General features: G+C 50.2%; 1 long non-coding RNA gene across 7 annotated transcripts; it reads left to right on the forward strand.

Moving 5' to 3' along the window:
* The first annotated feature begins 594 nt into the window (after positions 1 to 594).
* LOC136023667 (uncharacterized) lies at positions 595 to 12395 on the forward strand. Of its 7 annotated transcripts, none has more exons than XR_010616664.1 (5): positions 595 to 800; positions 905 to 958; positions 2357 to 2505; positions 6834 to 7154; positions 11961 to 12395. It is a non-coding gene; the product is annotated as an uncharacterized LOC136023667 (long non-coding RNA). The 7 variants fall into 7 exon arrangements; XR_010616663.1 differs by lacking the exons at positions 595 to 800; positions 905 to 958 and adding exons at positions 1241 to 1432; positions 1592 to 1661; XR_010616661.1 differs by having other exon boundaries at positions 595 to 958; positions 10231 to 12395.
* Positions 12396 to 22177: the final 9782 nt, after the last annotated feature.

Consider the following 22177-nt stretch of genomic DNA (forward strand, 5'->3'; position numbering starts at 1 on the left):
GGATACCCTTGTAATTCTCTGCTCTGCATCGCAGCCTCTGGGCGCAGTGGGCATGAGGCAGTTTGTCAAGCCAGATGGGACACAGCCGACTGAGTGAGCCAGTATCTCTGCAGAACCCGTGCCCCGATGATCTGCAGTGCGGGCTGGAGGTGAGTTCACCTCCGGATACTCCGCTATCAGGGCAGCAGGATCTCCATGAAGGTTTCATACAACCCCGAGATAAAACTGCACAAGAACTGGGAAAAAAAACCCAAACAAACCCCTGAACCAACAAAACTACAGACACCAAAATGTAAGACAATGAAGAAATAAACAAAGCTTTTGTGCATCCTTTGTAAAAAAATCTGAACTCGTTGTAAGTTGGCAGCTAAGAAGGAGAAAAAGAACTGTTAGAGCTGAACCCAGGACAACTGTACAGCAATAACTGGCAAGCTTTCCAGGGATTTATTCCCAGCACACTAAGATCCAGGTTCTGCTCTGAAACACATCTAGAAATACGTGTATTAGAAAAAAACCCAAAACCAACCCCCCCACCTCAGGCCAGATGTGAGATGGCTTTAAGAATCATGCTAAGCGTGGCTCCACCTCCTCTGAAAGAAGCCCCAGGGCTGAGGCTCTGCAGTCTCTCCTTTCCCCTGCACCACCCTTGGCTTTCAGCCCCACAGCAGAGCCCTTCTGCAGCCGCTTCTCAGCTCTCGTTGTTCGCTGGCAGCTTCCAAAGGCACTTGTGCCTCTGCCGGAGCCAGAGCAATGGCCCAGCCCGTGCTGCGGTGTGTGGGGCGTTCTGAAGGCACCATCAAGTGAGTGCAGGGCTCGGCAGCGCTGGCAGGAGCAGAGCTGTGGGGCCTGACCCTGCTCCCGAGGCAGACGCGGGTGAGCTCCAGCATTCGGTGCTTCTTGGCAGGAACCTTCGGCTCCGGATTCCCCTCCGCCTCCACCGCCGCCATGACAGCGGGAGGTGCGAGCAGATGACGTCAGAGTCGGCGCGACGGAGGGAAGGGCGGGAAGGGGTTGGGAGCGCGGGTCGGTTGTGGAGGGAAGAGGCCGGGATGGAGGTGGGCAGGAGCGGGGCTGTGGCAGGGATTGAGTGGGAAAGGTTGGGATCGAGCCGGGGGGCAGGGGGTTGGGACGAGGGATGCGGGGGGGAGGGGGTGTCAGGGCTGTGGGATGGGATGGAGTGAGGTGGGCAAGGGGCACAGCAGGGTGCAGTGGGGTGAGGTGGGCTGGGCTGTGCCAGGAGGGGACGGGAAGCGGGGCCTGACCCAGCAGGGGAAGTGCAGGCAGGGCTGGAGCTCACGCTGGCGGCAGGGCCGTTGTGTCCCACCAGGGCTGTGCTCTCAGGAGGCTGAACCCAGGTCCTGTGCTTTTGGTGTAGGGGTGCCAGGAGCAGGCAGCTCCTTGAGGAAAGCTGCTCGCTGCCCCTTCGCATCAGGTTAAGATCTGATCCCCCCCACCTTGTGCGTCCCATGCACACCGTGTGTGTGCAGCCCAAGAGAGTTTGGCTGAGAACTGCCCCAGTCCTGAACCACTGCTTTGGGGCAACCCAGCCAAGGAGATGGGCACCTGCAGACAGCACTGTGGCTTCTTTCAGCAAAGCCCCGGATGGAGCATGGACTAAAGAGCCCCTCCAGTGCTGTCTGCATTGCTGACCAGTGTAAGAGGTGTGTCTGGAGGGCTCAAGGGTTGGTTGCAGAAATGTTTCCTGGCCTGGAGGATTGGTTCCCAAGATCTGGAGCACATTGTTTTGTATTGCAAAATGTTATTGTATGCAAACACAATTTGTCAGTCTTGAATTGTGTGACATGATAATGACTATGTAAATTATGAAAAATCATGTCTGGCACCTGTTTATAGGTATATTCATAATGTGTACAGAAGCTGAGGTAAGCTTAAGCAATGGCTGTCTTGCTTTAGCCCTTTGCAGGACATCTTGTATCTATTCAGGTGGCTGCAATGAAACCTGGCTGGCTCCAATGTGCCATTAGAGTGGAGAGACTTTCCTGTTACTCACTGCTATTATGTATCATTGACGTATGATGCTAAAGCTGTTTCCCTGGAACACATGGGAACCAGACTTGAGCAAGGAAGGTCAAAGTGAAATGAAAGCAACAGTGCTCATCTCAAGCTTTGTTCACAGTTCTGCAAGAGGAAAGTAAGATGGAATTGGAATGGTTGTTAGGACCTTGCTCCTTTCCAATGTGAAAATCATGCCATGAGGAATAACACTTTAAAGAATCTGGTGTTCTCTCTTTTAAGAGAAACAAATGAAGGCAGGAATCACATGAAAAGACCGTATCTCTCAATGTATTCTTCTGTTCACAAATATTATTGTCTGCCTTTTTGTTTTTCTTTCCAGAGCACTGTGGAGAAAGTGGTGGCTGGCTCTGTTTCAGTTCCTCACGTGGTCCCATTTGGAATCCCTCTTCCAGGGAAGGCTAACCATGAAGTAGACACAAATGCTCATCTAGAAATGAAATCAGGTCTGAGTAAGAGCTTTGAATCCAGGTAAAAACTTCTCTTAGGTGTCCATGTGAAACTTTGAGCCTCAAGACTTTTGTTTGCATTTCGTGATGATTTTGATGAGAACACATTTTGTTAAGGAACTTAGAAAATTAACCAGTGTGTTTTGATGCACCAACTCTACTTGCACTTAATTTGATGCATTCAAGCAGTATTACTTGCTTATGAGTTATTTCCTACATGATAGCAGTCTTGATTGCTTCCAAGATCAAGCTCTTCAACTGTTGAATTTTGGCTTGACTGCAGAAAACAGTGCATGAAAGTATAGTATATTTTATTAATTTCTCATCCACATCCTCTGTGGATCATTGGCCTTCACCCAGAGCCCAGGAGATAAACACCGGAGGCTGAGAGAGCTGGGCTTTTTCAGCCTGCAGAAGGGAAGGTTCCTTAAGGGGAGACCTTAGAGCAGCTCTGAGGCTTAAAGGGGCTAGAAGAAACCTGGAGAGGGGCTTTAGAGAAAGGATGTAGGAACAGGACAAGGGGGAATGGCTTTAAGCTGCCAGAGGAGAGACTGAGATTAGATATTAAAAAGGAGTTCTACCCTCTGAGAGTGGAGGGACACTGGCACAGGTTGCCCAGAAAAGCTGTGGCTGCCCCCTCCCTGGCAGTGTTGAAGGCCAGGTTGGATGGGTCTTGGAGCAAGCTGCTGTAGTGGACGGTGTCCCTGCCCATGGCAGGGGGTTGGAGCTGGATGAGCTTTAAGGTCTTTTCCAGCCCAAACCACTCTGGAATTCTGTGATTCTGTGATTTTGTTTAATACCTTTAGCACTGGATGTAATTCTGAAATGATGGGCAAAATGAACCATAGATTCCCTCAAGTGCCAGATATGTTAGTAAGGGTAAGACTGGAAAAGTAAATTGTGTTTTATTCACCAGTGTCAGGAAACATTACCAAATTCAGGTTCCTCTTCATGCTGCAACAACAACTACCACATCTTCAGGACCTGCATATGCATCTTGTTCCAATGCTGAATAGTTCAGTTACTTAGTAACTACTGCTTGTGTTACAGCTGTAAATGATGAAAACCTGAAATGCCTGAAACCTTGAATGGTGGCAGATGTGGGCATATATGTAAGAGCACCAAGTTTTTACAGTGATGCCTGTAACTGTCTTGTGTCAGGTCTTCCCAAGAGAGAATAACCTGATCTAACAAGTCAGTGGTGTAATTTTTCCCCCATCTCATCAGAAAGATGTGTTGTCTGGGGCAATGTTGTAGTTTCAAGTGATGACTGAGAATATTCACCACTTCTTTAGATTAGGTTAATAATTGGGAGGATTTTGACTCCTACAATTGACAGCAGCTTTTAATTTTAGTGGAAACTAACTACTACCTTTTTGACCTAGTTTTAGTTGTCAGTAAAGTCACTCTCTCCAGTTGTCTCCATATTTTCTCAATAGCCTTTGCTTAGCCGTGTCTATCAGCTGCGATATTTCTAGTGACTTTGCTGCTGCAGACTGTAACCAGGAAAATATCGAAAATCTCTTGATAAACCTGATGACATTACATGATGTGGCTTTTTCTTCAGTTGGCAACAAGTCTTGAATGCCAGCATCTGCTGCTGGTGAATACACCCACTTGCACTGGATGTGAGTCACCAATAGCTCCACAGCTGCAGCTGCAAACCAACATCTGCATAAAGGTAATTGAGAATAAATCTAGCAAAAGAGCAGTTTACCTCCTGGCATGCATTGTTCTGTCAGATGACTTCATTAAAAATAGATTGATCCAGCTTGGATTTCTCTAATTACATTATGACAGGTTTAAGGGTTAATAGGATTCAAACCACCTTGACTAGAAATAAGAATTAAAGGTAAACCATGTAAGCTCAGGAAGGCATCTTGAAGAGCACAGGAGGTTGCAGTGTGAAAGACAGGAACACATGCACTTGTGTTCAGTAGGGAGATATTCTGTGATTCTGTCATTTATGGCCTTAGTATTACTGAGCATTTTACGTTTATTACGCATGTCCTCATTACTCCGCTTCCCTCAGTTGATTGTAAGTGCTTAACACGAGTGGGTAGGCAGGACTGGGGCAGTGGGGAGATGCCCAGAATGCTCAAGCGCAGCATTAGTCAGTGATCCAGAAGTGTTGGTGGGCTTAACTAGACAAAATCTACCCTCCAGAATACTCCCTACCCAAGGGTATGGGAACCCAGGTAGAGGCCTGTTGTGGTTTAAACCCAACCACAAAAGCTCGTTCACTCACCCCCCCCCCCGACCCCGACCCTCCCCGCTCCCGGAGGGATGGGGAGGAGAATCGAGAGAATGTAACTCCCACGGGTTGAGATAAGAACAGCCCAGTAACTAAGGTATAACACAAATCACTACTGCTACCACCAATGATAATATTGATAAGAGAAAATAACAAGAGAAGAGAATACGATACTACCGCCGAACGAGTTCGACCCCCCTGAAGAGAGACCATGCCCTTCCAGGTAACTCCCAGTTACCTCCCTGGGCATGATGTGCTGTGGTATGGAATACCTCTTTGGCTAGCTTAGGTCAGGTGTCCTGTCTCTGCTTCTTCCCAGCCTCCCCTCATCCCTGGCAGAGCATGAGACTCACAGAGTCCTTGGCCAGAATAAACACTACTTAACAAGAATTAAAAACAATTGGTGTTATCAGCTCTCTTCCCAGCCTGGAAGTCAAAACACAGAGCTTGCACCAGTTACTAAGAAGGAGCAAAACTGCTACTGGTAAACCCAGGACAGGGCCATCCTCAACCCCTCCGGTCAGGGGAACCGGAGTGAGAAGGAGCGAACTGATACTGCATGTCCACAATTGGTAGATTATAGACACTGCACCAAACTGCGTGCTTTCTGGCAGTCCTAATGCAGGTGCAAAGGCAATCCTGAACTATTTGGTGGCGGTCATCAAAACAGCAGTCTCATTATTCTCAGCTCTGGTGGAATCTCGCTTATGAGATACAGCGACTGTGCTCAGGCACCCTCAGGGGGATAGGAATAATTTTCCTTGGAGACACTGGACTTGCTGTTTTGTGTGAGTGCAGTGACTAAGCAAACTGACACTAGTCCATACAAACATCTGGAGGTATTGATGCTGGATCTCCTGAGGAATCTGTGCCATAGTTGAAAAAATTGTCACCAAGATCCATGGATTTGTGATGGGCAGGCACTATGGCCTAACTAAAACGTGAAGGCCACAGAAGGATTTTGTCTATCTGCAGGGCTGAATAAATACAGCACTTCCAAAGATCAAGTCCTCTTCTCATTAGTGTTGTTCATAGTTTGCAGATACTATGTGAAACGTATTCTTTCTCTACTTAAAAGGGCAAAGTAATTTATCAGGGGCTTGCAGATGGCCATGTAGTGGTTGTAGGACGTGACAGTGAGGAGAGATAATTCAGCTAAGATGAAAAAGAGAAAGGCCTTCGCAGCGCATCCTGCTCCAAGGCCTGCAATGTATACAGTGGCTACACCAACCCCAGCCACAATCTCTGCAGCTACTCCAGTGCCTGCCACAAGCACTGCAATGCCAATGAAAGACACTGCTGCTACTCCAACCCCACTGACAAGCAGTGAGGCTTCTTCAAACCAAGCCGTAAGAACCATGTCTACTCCAAGTGGGGCAATAGGCACATCAGTTACTCCAACACCAAGGACAGGCGCAGTGGCTACTCCAGCTCCAGCAATATGCACTGCAGGTATTTCAACCCCAGCTACAAGCACTGTGGCTGCTCTAATCCCAGGGACAGGGACTGTGGCTACTGCATGCCAACAACAGGTGTAAACCGAGCAGCTATTCCAAGCAGTGCAACAAGCAGAGCAGCTACAGCAGTGCAGCTACTCCAGTATCTGAGGCAGAAACTGCAGCTACTCCAGCCTCAGTGACAAGGAGTGAGGCTTCTCCAAGCCCAAGACAATGAGTTTGCCTTCCAGCACCTAACAGGATGCCTACAAGAAAGATGGAGGGGGATTCTTTTAAAGGGTGTGTAGTGATAGGATAAGGGGGAATGGTTTTCACCTGACAGAGAGGGGAAATGAGATGAGCTCTTAGGCAGAAGGTCTTCCCTGTGAGGGTGCTGAGGCGCTGGCACAGGATGCCCAGAGAAGCTGTGGCTGCCCCATCCCTGGCAGTGTTCAAGGCCAGGTTGGACACAGGTGCTTGGAGCACCTGCTTGGTTGCTTGGAGCAAGCTGCTCTAGTGGAAGGTGTCCCTGCCCGTGGCAGGGGCTGGAGCTGGATGAGCTTTAAGGTCCCTTCCAGCCCAACCCAGTCTGGGATTCCATGATTCTCTGCTGTGTGAATGTTGGTCGCTCTCCACTTGACGCCCTGTTCCATTGCCCAGGTTGAGCTGTGACCCCTCGCATGCTGCACATCTGGACCAAAGGCACTGAGGAAGAGCAGCCCGTGAGGGACCTCCCTGAGCCTGCTGGGCAGAGGCTGGACCCCTGCAGAGACTCCCAGAGCACCCCTGGGTGCCCAGTGGCCATGGGCACGATGCTGCCGCCATCACAAAGCTGTGGCGGTTGCTGTGGATTTGCCCATTGTGACGGGGCCACCACGGTGAGTGTGGGCTATTTAAGGAGCAAGAGCCCTGCAGTAACCAGTGCAGAGGAGACCCCTCCCTCGGGAGGCTGCATCTCCCGTGGCTGCCCTGCGCATCCAGGTACGTGTTCTTTGACTTTGCAATCCTGTTTCAGTGTTGGTTTGAAGCACATTGTGGGTGCCTGCTGTGAAGGGAGGAGAAGCTGTCAGGAGATGTGCTGGTGCCATCCCAGCTGTAGGAGCAGGGGATGGGTGAGGAGGAGGCACTGGGCTTGTTCATGTGGTTGGAGCTCAGCTCTGCCTGCAGAGGTTCTGTGGTGAAGCAGGAGCCTTCTGTGTGCAGGAGCTGAAAAGCATTTATATTAGAGTGTATAATTTATTATAGTAATCTATATTATATAATCATTTCTATTATCACAATATGTAACAATTTTAATTACGTTATATTACAACTTTTTATAAAAGTAAGTAAGGGTTAGAGTTATGGTCAGGAACAGGGGTTTCACTCAGGGACAGTGGCATCACTGGGGTTAGGGCCTCACAAGAGGAATTTGGGGGATCCCAATGGTGTTTTGTGGGCTCTGGGGATGATTTTAGGGTGTCCTTCAGGTGCTGTGGGGGTGGTTAGGGATTTTTTTGAGATGTTTCAGGGGTGTTCCTGCATGTTATGGTGGTGGTTTAAAGTTGTCCATTAGAGCAGTTTGCTCCAAGCCCATGTCCAGCCTGGCCTTGAACACTGCCAGGGATGGGGCAGGCACAGATTCTCTGGGCAACCTGTGCCAGTGCCTCAGCACCTTCACAGGGAGGAATTCCTTCCTAATGTCTGATGTAAATCCCCCCTCTTTCACCTTAAAGCCATTCCCCCTTGTCCCGCATCGTCGTTTAAGCCCAGCCGGCAACCCAGAACCACACAGCCGCTCACTCACTCCTCCCCCTTCCTCCCTCTGCTCCCAGAGGGATGGGGAGGAGAACCGAAAGAATGTAACTCCTATGGGCTGAGATAAGAACAGTCTAGTAACTAAGGTATAAGACAAACCACTGCTGCTACCACCAATAATAATAATGATAAGGGAAATAAAAAAGGAAGAGAATACAACCGCTCACCACCCACCGAACGATACCCAGCCTGACCTGAGCAGTGATATAAGCCTTCCGGGTAACTGCCCCCAGTTTATATACTGGGCATGGCATGCTGTGGCATGGAATACCTCTTTGGTCAGTTTGGGTCAGGTGTCCTGTGTCTGCTTCCCGGCTTCTCTTCCTTCCTGGCAAGCATGAAACTCAGAAAGTCCTTGGTCAGAGTAAACATTACTGAGCAGCAACTAAAAAAATTGGTGTTAGCAGTGCTGTTCTCAGGCTGAAAGTCAAAAACACAGTGCTGCACCAGCTGCTAAGAAGGAGAAAAATGTCTGCTACTGCTGAACCCAAGACATCCTGTCACTGCACAACCTCGTAAAAAAGTCCCTCTCCAGATTTCTTGTAGGTCCTCTTTAGGTATGGGCTTAGTCAGGTCTTCCTGGAGCCTTCTCTTCTCCACGCTCAACACCCCCAGCTCTCTCAGCCTGTCATCATTGGAGACGTGCTCCAGCCCTTAGAGCATCTTTGTGACCCTTTGTGACGAATTCTGAGAAATACTGCTTCTTTGCTAAACACAGTATGACATCTGGCTTTTTACAAATGAATAGTTTCGTAATTATTTAGGTGTCCTGGTTTCACTTATTGTTGCAAAATAGAAGCCAATCTTCTCTTTTACATAAACATGGAGAAAAATGCATGCAGGTGATTAGGGATAATCAACTAAGGTAAAAAGAAGAAAATACTTTTCATTTCAAAAATCCATCAGCAACACAAAATGCTACAAACACATACTATACTCAGTGTTTGTTAGAGGTACAAGAGTTCTTTAACTTACATAAAATCATAGAATCATAGAATAGTTAGGGTTGGAAAGAACCTCAAGATCATCTAGTTCCAACCCCCCTGCCATGGGCAGGGACACCTCACACTAAACCATCCCACCCAAGGCTTCATCCAACCTGGCCTTGAACACTGCCAGGGATGGAGCATTCACAACCTCCCTGGGCAACCGATTCCAGTGCCTCACCACCCTAACAGGAAAGAATTTCCTCCTTATATCCAATCTAAACTTCCCCTGTTTAAGTTTTAACTCGTTACCCCTTGTCCTGTCACTACAGTCCCTGATGAAGAGTCCCTCCCCAGCATTCCTATAGGCCCCCTTCAGGTACTGGAAGGCTGCTATGAGGTCTCCACACAGCCTTCTCCAGGCTTAAAAGCCCCAGCTTCCTCAGCCTATCTTCATACGGGAGGTGCTCCAGTCCCCTGATCATCCTTGTGGCCCTCCTCTGGTCTTGTTCCAACAGTTCCATGTTCTTTTTATGTTGAAGACACCAGAACTGCACACAATACTCCAGGTGAGGTCTCACAAGAGCAGAGTAGAGGGGCAGGATCACCTCTTTCGACCTGCTGGTCACACTCCTTTTGATGCAGCTCAGGGTACAGTTGGTTTTCTGGTTTCTTGGAGAATGTGCTCCAAGATTTTACCAGGCACAGAGGTGAGACTGACTGGTATGTAATTCCCTGGGTCTTCCATTTTCCCCTTCTTGAAAATGGGGGTTATATTTCCCTTTTTCCAGTCATCAGGAACTTCACCTGACTGCCATGATTTTTCAAATATGATGGCCAGTGGCTTAGCAACTTCATTCGCCAGCTCCTTCAGGATGGATTTCATCAGGTCCCATGGACTTGTGCGCGTTCAGATTTTTAAGATGGTCTCGGACCAGATCCTCTCCCACAGTGGGCCCAAGGTCTTAATTCTCACAATCCCTGTGTCTACCTCCTAAAACTTGGTTGGTGCGGTCAGAGCCTTTGCCAGTGAAGACTGAGGCAAAGAAGTCATTGAGAACCTCAGCCTTCTCCAAATCCTGTGTAGCCACTTCTCCCGAGAACTTCCGGAGGGGGCCTACATTGTCCCTAGTCTGTTTTTTGTTTGCTATGTACCTGTAGAATCCCTTCCTGTTATCCTTAACATCCCTGGCCAAGTTTAATTCTAACTGGGCCTTAGCCTTCCTAACCTGGTCCCTAGCTTCCTGGACAACATCCCTGTACTCTACCCAGGCTGCCTGCCCTTGCTTCCACTTTTTATAAGCCTCTTTTTTCCTTTGAATTTTCCTCAGCAGCTCCTTATCCATCCAAGGAGGTCTCCTGGCCCTTCTGCCGCACTTCCTTCAAGTTGGGATGCAGCACTCCTGAGCTTGTAGCAGCTGATCCTTGAATATCAACCAACAGTCTTGGGCCCCCCTGCCCTCCAGGGCTATATCCCTTGGAACCTTACAAAGCAGGCTCCTGAAGAGGCCAAAGTCTACTCTTTTGAAGTCCAGGGCAGTGAGCTTGCTACATGCTCTTCTCACTGTCCTTGGGATCTCAAATTCGACCATCTTGTGATCGCTGCATCCAAGGCTGCCCTGGAGCACCACATTTCCAACCTGCCCTTCCCTGTTGGTGAGCACAAGGCCAAGCATGGCACCTCTCCTTGTCGGCTCCTCTATTACTTGCAGAAGGAAGTTGTCTTCCACACAATCGAGGAACCTCCTGGATTGCTTGTGCCGTGCAGTGCCATCGTTCCAACAGATGTCAGGGTGGTTGAAGTCCCCCATGAGAACAAGGGCCTGTGAGGGTGAGGCTTTTCCTATCTGTCTGTAGAGTGCTTCATCCACAGGTTCTCCTTGATCAGGCGGCCTGTAACAGATCCCCACAGTAATGTCTCCCATGGCTGTTTTCCCTTTAACCCTGACCCACAAACTGTCTGTAAACTGCTCACCTGTCCCCAGACAGAGTTCCATACTCTCCAGCCTATCCCTAACATAAAGGGCAACTCCCCCTCCCTGCCTGCCGGGCCTGTCTTTTCTAAAGAGCCTGTAACCTTCCATTCCAACACTCCAGTCATAGGAGTTCCCACCATGTTTCTGTGATGCCTATTATATTGTACCCCCGTAGATGTGCACACATCTCTAATTCCTCTTGTTTGTTCCCCACGCTACGGGTGTTTGTATAGAGGCATCTGAGCCGAGCTCCAAATGAAGCCGGCTCAGCTGGAGCAGCTGGAATAAATGTACATTGTTCCGAGCATTTATTGTAGGTGTTGGCAACTGACTGGGTGTGTTGGGATGGTATCATGCCCCCCTTCCCCAACACATCTAGTTTAAAGCCTCCTTGACCAGTCTGGCAAGCCTCCTACCAAAACTGTTCTTCCCCTTCTTTACCAGAGCAGCTCCACCAGCCCCCAGTAGACCTGGCCTACTAACTTCAGTCCCGTGTTCAAGACACCCAAACCCCTATGACACCACCCTTTTAACCATTTATTAACCTGGCCAATCCTCCTAGCTTTTTTTTGGTCCTCCCCTGTGTCCTGGAGAATTGTCGAAAAGACTATCTGAGCTCCAGAGCCCCTAACCACCTCTCCCAGGGCTCTGTAGTCTTTCTTTATGGTCCCCAGTCTACTACTATCTATATCCCTAGCACCCACATGGATCACCAGGAGCGGGTAATAGTCCGTGGAACTTACTAGAGCAGGCAGCCTCTCTGTAACATCCCTGATCCGTGCTCCTGGTAGGTGGCACACCTCCCTCGAGACGGGGTCAGGCCGACAGACAAGTGCTTCCGTCCTTTTCAAAGTAGAGTCCCCTATTACTGTGACCCACCACTTTTTCTTTGTAGCGCCAGTAGAGACCTTTACCCATGCATAATCCGGCTGTTTGTGGTGCAAGTGCGTTTCCTCGTTAGTCTCCTGCAGGACAGCAAAGCGGTTCTGCGTGGGGACAACAGATTTAGAAGGAAGCCCCTTGCCTTTAATTGTCCTTTTCCTCCTTCTTTTGTTATTTTTCTTTGTCACTAATTCCCAACTTCCCAGGTTGGTGGCCTCCTTCTTTCCTTCATGAGCTGGAGGGGAAGCTTGAGGCCCCTGCACAGTATGGGGCTGGAGCAAGCAGCCCCGCTTCCTCTTGGCTACCCTGACATCTTGAAGCCTGCTAATAGCATTGCGCAGCTCAGCCACCTGCTGCAGGAGGACCTCCACCACAGAGCACCAAGTGCATCCCTGCCCATCGTGCACCTTTCCCTCACAAGACCAGTGCAGGCACTTTCTACACTCTGAGCTCTGCACTGCAGCCTCCCCTGTCATCTGCTCTGTCTGGATACCTACGCTGGCCACCGCCGGGGCAGCCAGAGCAGAGGTCCCAGACTGGGCCCTGGCCATGTGCCAAGTAAGAGTCAACAGCACAAAACCCTTAGGTTTCTCTGGCTAACAAGCCATATCTGTACTATTAAACATGATGAGTGAGCTCAACCTGGTTGCCTATAGTGTTTGATTATTGTCTCACTTCCTCGCTCAGTGTTGGACAACACTGCCTAGCTCTCTTCAGGATAAATGGATAAGGTATTTAGGAGGCCCTGTGTAGCAGTTATCTCATCAAGTTAGTGAGGGGTGGATAAGTCCTTGGACTCTCATTTTAATAATCCATAGTCCAGGAGACACTTTTGATTTGCCTTATGAATGAGAAGCCTTGAAAAGTTCTACGCTAACTGAATGGCTTGATCTTCAAACTACGGTCTTTATAGAGACTTTATAATAGAGACTCTGATGCCCGTCCACTTAAATTATTAATTGGATATAAAATTGAACTAGAATATGATTCTTTAGCTAAGTGGTTTGGGTAGATTCAATCTTCCACATTCCTGCTGAAAGTGGTTGTCCAATAACTGTTTGGTTTTTGGAGTCAGTCTGTCCCTGTCTCTCACCAGATAATTAATTTTATTAAAAACACAATTTCCAATATCTTTTTAATATAAAATGTATATTCCTGTAAATATTTTCTGACTTGGTACATCAGTGTGATATAATGAAAGAAACAGTCATTGAAAAATTCTCAAGAAAATCTAATGTTTAAAAAAGGTCTGACTGGCCACTCTATTCTTGAAATTCATTATTTATTTGTAAAAGATCAGACTCAGTACCACATATTCACTTTTTTTTATAGGATCATACAATGGTTAGGGTTGGAAAGGACCTTAAGATCATCAAGTTCTAACACCCCTACCATGGGCAGGGATAACTCACACTAGATCATGTCACCCAAAGCTCTGTCCAACTTGGCCTTGAACACCCTCAGGGATGGAGCATTCACAGGTAACAAAAAATAATCTCCTTTCCATAAGCAGAAGTTCCCTCCACTCTTTAAATTATTCTCTTCCTAAGAGAGTATGGCAACATGGCCAAGAGATTTGGGGCTTTGGTACTGAATGTGAAGAAAGATACTGAATGAAAGCATAGCAAGATCACAGAAATACTGACCAGTGGCCTTCTGGGCAAAAGCAGTGCTTTTGTTTCTCAGATCAGAAGAAGTAGCAACTTACTCAGGTTCTTTCCTTGTCAAGACCTCGTCTTAGATGCAAGTGCCTCCTCAGGTGTTTTAGGAGGAAAAACAAAAAGTTCCTGGGAGAAAGAAAAGGCTTAAGCAAATGCAACCATGGCGTGACCTTCTTGTCTTCTTGGACAGGTAAGTATCAGAGAGAGAGAAGGGAAACCCAGAGATGGAGAGAGGAATAAAAAGGGAAGGGACTCATCCAAATACAGAGACTGGGCAGGTATGCATTTGGCACTTCATTTCTGTGTAGAAATGGTAAAGAAAATTCAGAAAGGCATAATACATATGAAGCAATGCTGAGAACTGCAGGCATTCTGCACAGTGTATTCCAGCAAATGCAAAGGGAATACATGTGTATCAGTCACTCACCCCTACTACTAACAAATCACTGTTGGTACTCAGTTTGAGACAGCTTTGTTTGCAGATGCCTGGGACACCTGCTATCCTCTCCCAGTGTTTCTCCCATCAGAGTGCAGAGGGATCTGAGGGATTTTTTTTTTTTTCCCAAAATAGGGTTTTTTTGGTTGTTTTTTTTTGTGTGTTTTTTTTGTTTTGTTTTGTTTTGTTTTTTGTGTGTGTGGTTTTTTTTATTTTTGTTTTTTTGGGGGGGAGGGGAGTAGGTGGGAGGTGGTTGTTCAGTTTTGTGTTGGGGTTTTTTTATTATTATTTTGTTTCCTTGTTTGTTTTTTTTTTTGTTTCTGTTTCAGCATCTCTCTGCCCACCATGAACAGTTGTCAGTGAAAACACAGTGGTGCCATTCAATGCTCCTTTCTGCTGCCTGTACATTTTCTTTCAGAAGCAAGTTTCTCCTTACTTCTGGACCTTAACAGGTGTCTTAAGATATGCAGCTGTGGGCAGTACTCTTCTGGAGCTTATCTGAATCTTTTTCAAGGTGTAGCAGTAGTTCTCCTGCATTCATAAATATCTTTCTGTCTTTTCTTTCCTAATCCAAAGACTCTTTCAGTATACTTTCTTTTCTGTTTTCCATTCTGCAGGATGCAGATGGCAAGGCAGAGAGATAAGACTTTTGTAATTCTTTCTGCTTTTTTTACTAATACGGATGAAAAGCCACGCGAAGAGTGTGACATAATATGAAATTACTGGAAGTCCTTTCCAACCCTAACTATCCTATTCTAATCCTAACTATTCTATGATCCTACGAAGTATGTACTAACACAATGTGAAATAACTACTATCCTATAATGTCCTTCCTAAACTATATCCTAAATCTATCCTAAAGTATATCCTAAAATTTGTTTTAAAAAGACATAGTAATAGACTAATAAACATAGTTATAAACACAGAAACAAGTGTATTAACAAACGTAGTAACAAGCAAAGTCCAGAGGCCAGCTCCCCACTCGGGGAGATGCTCCAGTGGGTGGGCTTTCACTGGCAGAGCTGAGGAGTGAGCCAGCAAGGCCTCCTACAAGGGCTGGGATGGGTGTGAGGGCACTGCTGTGGCTCTGGGGCAAGGTGGTGGAACCTTCTCTCCAGAGCAGAAGGACATGGTGGCTCTGTCCTCGCCGCTGCAGAGGTGGTGCTGGGGCTGCAGGGTGGAACTCCAAGCCCAGGCAGCAGCGCTCAAGCGGGGAATCAAAGCAGTAAATGGGCACCTACAAGGGCAGAGAAAGAAAGCACTGATGAAACCATGAGGGCAGGAACAGGCGAGACTTGGTTCCTAGGTTTTTTGGAAGTATGCTGTAAAAGAGGTCATTGCTACCACAGGAGAGAGGCTCCTTACTGGCTCCTAACTGACAACTACAGTGCTGCTTTGGTACCTTCTCAACACGTGTGACACCTTCAGAGCACAGGAAGTTGACAGGTGCAGTGCCCCCTTGCCAGGCAGCAGGGCTCGGCAGGGAGCCTGGAAAGCTGGGATATGGTCTTTTCCAAAACCCAAGCAGCAGCATCCCTCTCTCTGCCATACTAAAATCACAGGTTGGCAGGCAATGCTGGGGTAGTATGTTTCCCCTGACATACATGTTCCTCCAAGGCAGGACCATCCTGTTGAATTTTTTCAGTCGCCCATCCCTTAGAGCTCAGTTTTGCTCTTCTTCTGGCACGGTGGCCCATCGCTGCCCTCTTCCCGGGTTGCTCTTCACTTCCTGTTGTTGCGTGAAGAGCCTGGGAACCTTTCCATTCAATAGTATTGTTAGACAAGTGAAGCCATGATTATCTTGAACCAAGCAAATCCAGCCAGTTTTACCTTTTCTTTACCTTTTCTCCCCGGAAAAACTCCTCAAACGATGAGAGGCACCTGCAATGCAAATGTGTAGGTTAGCAGGGGGCAAGTACCTCCCTGCACAATTGCTACCCTGGCTCTAAAAGGCACATCCTTTGGATGGGTTTGCTCAGCTAAGCTGAGCCAGTTGTGGTATCACCACACAAAGCAGGATGGCCAACCTGCAGCAGCCTTGCTCCGCTTTGCAGAGCTGCAGGCTGCTGGATGACCATGCTTGTCCCTGCCGTGGCAGCAGCCCCAACTTCTGAGAGGGGAGGCTTTTGTTGTCACACCGCTCGTGCAATTCACTTACCTCTGCTGTTTCCAGCTCTGCTTGTGGTGCTGGTGTCTCCTCATCCCTCTTGCTGGCCAGCCCAGCCACCTGCTCTCCAAGGAGTTCCTCCTGCTGCTCAATGAGGAACTCGACAAGCTATGTCACCTGCACACAGCAAAGCACTGGTTTCACTGAGGGGGCTGATGAGGGATCAAACAGCCTTTCCCAGCCTGAGCCACGCTTCTGTGCAGGAAGGTGCAGCCATGGGGCTGCTCTTTCTGGCTGCTGCCCCATGGCTTTGCTGACAGGAGGAGGCAGCTAGGACCCTCTGTGCAGCAAAGCTGGGCTGGGCTGGAGATGCTGTAGCCGGGTGGTGAATGCAGCATACCTTCCCTGTCTCCAGAGCCAGGACATCCAGGGGCAGCTCCTGGGGTGGGCTCAGGAGGTTTGGTGCCAGGCAGATGGCCAGGTTCCCAGCAGTCATCTTGGTAGCTGCCACGTTCTTTTTGATGCTGCTAAGCAGTGACAGCAAGTGCCAGAGCAGGAGCAGGTTGGCCTGCGGTAGCTTGCTGGCCACCCTGAGGGAAGAGGAGCACAGCATTAATGAAGTCGGTGTTGACAACACAGGTCTCCCAGGCTGATCTCACCCAAGGCCACTGCCTGCTCTACAGCAGAGGGACTGCCTTTGCTGAGATACGGCCACCTCCCTCCCTCCCTGCCCTTCTGAATGAGGCCCTTGTTGGAACGAGCCCCAGTGCCTGTGGGAAGTGCTCCCTGGTGAAAAGAGCTTTTTGGTGCCCCTTTCCCCCCAAACATAAACCCTACAGCAGCAGGAGGTGGCTTGCAGGAGCCATGGCTATTTCAGGCAGGCCACTGCTTTGCATTGGAGTCCCAGCCTGTGCCAGTCCCTGCTGACTGCTGCAACACTTACTCTTTCAGTGCTGCCAGCCTCTCCTGCCTGCTGGTCTTCTCCATGGCATTCATCCACTCCTTGTATAGCTGGATGTCGAGGAGCTTGGAGGGGATCTTCCAGAGGAGGTCCTGCAGTGCCAAGGGCTCCAGGTGAGGCTTTGGCCACTGCCTCCAGGAGCACAGGCAGCATACCCAGCCCTCTGGCTCATGAGCAGGCAGCTGGGTTTCTGCTTGTGCTCCCACAGGTGCCCATCAGCACCAAGAGAGCCAGGAGCTGCAGGGCTCTGGGTCAGCAGGGCTCACCTTCAAGAGGACAGCCAGCAGCAGTATGGGCTGGTTTTCCAGCTGCAGCGGCACCCCACTGTCCAGGGCCTTCCTGACCTCGCGGCAGGCATGCTGCCTGGCTGCCAGCCAGAAGATCCCCTCCGTGGATGGGCCATGCTCATTGAGCAGAGCCAGCAGGTCCTGAGGGCACAGAAAAGGAGAGTTGCTGGCTTGGAGACAGGCCCTGAGATAGGTGCTGGGGACAGCCTCTCTATGGAGGAGCCGGCAGGATGGGATGGGATGGAAAGGGATGGGATGGGGAACCCCTGCCCACGCTGGCTTACCTGGATGGTCTGGGGCAGCATGCCGTCCTGGCTGCACAGATCTGCCAGAAGCCGGCCAAACAGAGCTCCTGCACCAGCAGAGCCCCATGGCCCCAGTGCCCCTACTGCAGCTGAGGTCCCTGGCCGTGCCAATGGCCAGGGCAGGCTCCTCCTGCTCCTGCAGGTGCTGCCTGCTGCCAAGGGAAACAGAGCAAAGAGCCATGGAGGAGAAGCACCAGGAGAGCTCTCCCAGACTCCCTCAGTGCTGTCTTCCCCCCGCCACTGAGGGCATGGGAGAGGCGTTGTCATTTGGGAACAAGGGGCCCCAGGGCTCAGCTCTCTCCTGCTGCAGAGTGATAGGGATGGACGTGCCCTGCGGGAAGGGCAGCTGCAGCCACCTCGCAGCACGCATGCCTGGCTGCAAGCGCAGGAGAGAAGGGGCCTGTCTTTTCCACACTCACTATCCACGTGGCCATGTCCACCTTCACTACCAGAGGGGATGAGAACTGGCAGCTGCTTGGCACCAGCCTGCAAGAAATGGGCTGCACTGACCAAGGAGCCTCACAGCAGAAAGGGTCCCTGGAGAGCTGCATCAGCCTCTGGCTGTGTGTGAGAGGTGGGGATGGGTGAGATTGCACTGCACGTGACCCTGACCTGAGCCTGGCGCTGGAGCTGCTTCTCCAGGCTACCAGCATCCAGTGTCATCCCCTGGGCAAGGGGAAAAGAGCAGAAGGTGAGGACTGATGCAGCTGATGCTGGGCTGGGGCAGCCCCTGGGGACAGAGCAGAGGCAGGAGAGACACAGCATGGTGGCCACTCAGCTCCTTCAGCACCAGCCTTATGGATGGCAGCTGGATCACCTGGGCTCCCTGAACTCCTTCTGGTGGTCTGTGCAAGGGGAAGGGGCAGAGAAAGAGCTGTGTGAGACCCAAGCCAGCTCTTCCCTCTGCTGCCAGCCTGGGGAGCGCTTCCACACTGCCCAGAACAGCCGGTACCGTCCGGCAGGGGAGCGGGAGCAGCAGCAGTGGCAAGGATGGGGCTGGGCAGGTGTTGGCTAGACACAGCTGAACGAAGCATCTTCACCAGATGTGCCCGCTCAGCTGTGGGGGCACCTCTGCCTGCAGCTGAGGGGCACCTCTGCCCAGCTCAGCAGAGGTGTTTCCTGATTGTTTGGATGCCACTCGTGGAGCATCCCTCCATGACGGGAGCATGGGCAGCTCAGGCTGCAGTGCCAGGCAGAGCTTACCCAAGGAGGACGCTGACCTTCTTCACTACTCAGGAGCTGCCAAAAGAGAGGAGCAACAGCCTTAGTGCCTGCTGTTCCCCAGCAGATGATGCCCCATGGGGCATGGCAGAGGTACTGCCCACCCCTCTGGTGGGATGTTGCACTGAGACTCACCAGAAGGTGACAACACAGGAGCTGCAGGGCCACAGGAAGACAAGGGAGCTGGAGGCCTTCCCTTCCTCCTCCTCCTCAGCAGCATCGCTGGCTGAGCCCTTCCCACTGCTCAGCACCTGGAGGATGCCCAGGGCCAGGCAGAGCAGCGGGTGCGGGGTTCTGCCATGTCTGCAGAGAGGAGAGAGAGGGAATGAGCTGGAGGTGGCCGAGCCCGCTGGCTCCCCTCTAGTGCCCACCAGCCATGGGCAAGGCCACGGGTGCATCCAGCACCAGGGTGCTGGGGACCTGGGGCTGCTTATTGGCTGTCCCTGCTCTGGTGCCCTGGTGCCAGGGCCAGGGCTTGGGAGGAAAGGCATCTGGGCTCTGCCAGTCTTACTTGGTCTTGGCGACGACCAGGGTGTTTCTGAAGAGGAGGAGGTCCCTCTTCTTCCTCTGGCTACGGCTCTGGGTCACCCGCACGCGTTCCCGGAGCAGCAGCTCGGGAAATGCTGCATCGGGCTTGCACTGCTGGTCGGGGCCAGGGTCATCCCTACAGGGCAGACAGCATCGGACATGAGCAAGGCAGCTGCTGCGGGGCCCAGCTGTGTCGGTGCATCCCTGAACTGTGGGGGAACCCACCTGGACCTGCAGCAGCAGAGCCACTGCCCCATCCTGACAGGGGCGTGAGAGGACTTGCAAATACAAACTCCTGACGCTCAGGATGGGAGCACTCCTCCACAAAAGAGAAGTACCCCCAGTGCTGCTGGTGCTGCCACTCACAGCATTGTCTGTGCAGGCACTGGGGTGGTTGCTGGGCCAGCACTGGCTTAGAACGGAACACTGTTGAGACCTCAGTTCTGGAACCCAGGGGCCTAGATGGGGTGGAGCCCTGTGGGACTCTCCCCAGGATGTCCATGTCAAGCCCCAGTCCCAAAGACTGCTCCCTTACAACTGCAGTCTCCACCAATGGAAAGTCATGGCTCCTGCAGCCACGGTCTTCTTACTCACAGGACGAGGGAACCCCAGGCCTACCATGCACACTGAAGTCTGAGGCAATGCTAAAGCATTAAATGTCTCTGTCTTTTCTTCATCCCCACTTTTCAGTGGCCATCTTCATAAAGTAAAGGTCCAATACTTTCCTTAGGCCTCTGCTTGTTATTAGCATACTTCAAAAAGCCTTTTGTTGTTGTCTGATGGAACACTGACCAGTTCCATCTCTAGCTGAGCTTTGATCTTTCACGATGTCTCCATCCATGTGTGAGCCACAGCTTAGTATTCTTCCTGAGAAGCTTGACCTTGCTTCTAGGGAGCACACAACTTCTGTTCCCACCCCAGTTCCAGCAGGAGTTCCAAGCCGCTCTTCTGCTGCACCTGCTTGGCTTTCATTTACACGATGGGATTGCTGCTCCTGTGCTTTCAAAAGCTGGGTTTTTGAAAGCGAGCAGCTCTCATGGTCCGCTAAGTCCTCAAAAGCTCATGCCCAGGAGACCCTGCCAAGTAGGTCCCTCTGCAGCTTCAGTTTTGCTCTCTTGATACCCAGGGTAGCAACTCTGCTGAACTTTTCCCTCATGACACCCAAAAGTTTGAGCTCAAGGTCTTTGGGATTAGGGTGGCCAAGACAGCCTCCTACCATCACACCTCACATGCGTTCCTCTCGATTCACAAAGAACAAGTCTAGGAGGGCACCTTTTCTAATTGGCTCACTGAGTACTTGTGGAAAGAAGCTACCTTCCACAAACATCAGGAATTCTGCAGCCTCACTTGTCCCAGCAGTGACAGGATGGTATTGCCAGCTGAGGTGTGGGAAATGGAAATCTCACAGAAGGACAAGAGCTACTTATTCAAAGATTTCTCCTAATTGCCTATAGAATCCTGTCTCTGTGTGTCATAGTTTAAGCGCAGCCAGTCCCTCCCCCAGCATCCTTATAAGCCCACTTCAGATAGTGGAAGGCTGCAATGAGGTCTCCACGCAGCCTTCTCTTCTCCAGGCAGAACAGCCCCAACTTTCTCAGCCTGTCTTCATATGGGAGGTGCTCCAGGCCCTGATCATCCTCATGGCCCTCCTCTGGACTTGTTCCAAAATCAAACTCTCATGGGCCGAGATAAGAACAGCCTGGTAACTAAGGTATAACACAAAACCCCTACTGCTACCACCAATAATAATGGTGATAATGGAAATAACAAGGGGAGAGTATATGAAACGAAAAGGGGAAAGGAAAGAAAAAAAATAAACAGGAGTGACACAGAATACAATTGCTCACCACCCACCGACTGATACCCAGCCTGACCCAAGCAGCAATCTGGGCCTTCCAGGTAACTCCTCCTAGTTTATATACTGGGCATGATGTGCTGTGAATACCCCTTTACCTAGTTTGGGTCAGGTGTCCTGTCTCTGCTTCCTCCTGGCTTCACGTGTCCCTCCTCACTGGCAGAGCATGAGAAACTGAAAAGTCCTTCATTAGGGTAAGCATTACTTAGCAACAACTGAAGCACTGGTGAGTTAACAGCGTTGTTCTCAGACGAAAGTCAAAAACACAGCACTGCACCAGCTACTAGGAAGGAGAAAAATAACTGTTACAGCTGAACCCAGGGCAGTATCCACCCTTTATTCCATACCATTCATGTCATGCTCAGACTTTTGTTTTCAGCATAACATTGCTTTTTGTCCCAGATATATATAAATACCCCCCCCCCCCCCCCACACACACAGAGAAAGGGATACATATCATTCCCTAGCCCACAGATCAATCCCTATGAAGTTGCTGAATTCATTCCATGATGTCAGGCTCCACCTCTTGTAACAGTCTTTCAGGGCAGGAGAGACAGTGTGTCGTGTTGGGTTGTTGCCTGCTGGCGACACCACCGAACTTGTCTAGTCACTGCTGAGCTTGTCTGGTTTCGTCAAAGTTCATTCTTTGTTGGGCTGATGATCAGAGACATGTCAGAGTCAGCTGATGGTGACCTGAGGACACTTCTGCTGCTGCTGCTGGCTTTTCCCATGACTTCATTGTCTGCTGATGATCATGACAGCACATATCTTCTTTTCAAAGCCCAGAGTGGTGGAGATGCACATCAAGCTGATGGGCTTTAAAAGTGTTATATCTGTCACTGCACAACCTTGTAAAAAAGTCCCTCTCCAGATTTCTTGTAGGTCCTGTTTAAATACAGGCTTAGTCAGGTCTCCCTGGAGCCTCCTCTTTTCCAGGCTGAACACCCCCAGCTCTCTCAGCCTGCCATCATTAGATGCCCCTAGGTGACCCTTCATAAGCCCATCATTGGAGGATCATAAGAGAACGGACCCCAGCTCCCCCAGCCTCTCCCCACCGGCACC

The sequence above is a fragment of the Lathamus discolor genome, chromosome 19, assembly GCF_037157495.1.
Source record: "Lathamus discolor isolate bLatDis1 chromosome 19, bLatDis1.hap1, whole genome shotgun sequence".
Lineage (NCBI taxonomy): Eukaryota > Metazoa > Chordata > Aves > Psittaciformes > Psittacidae > Lathamus > Lathamus discolor.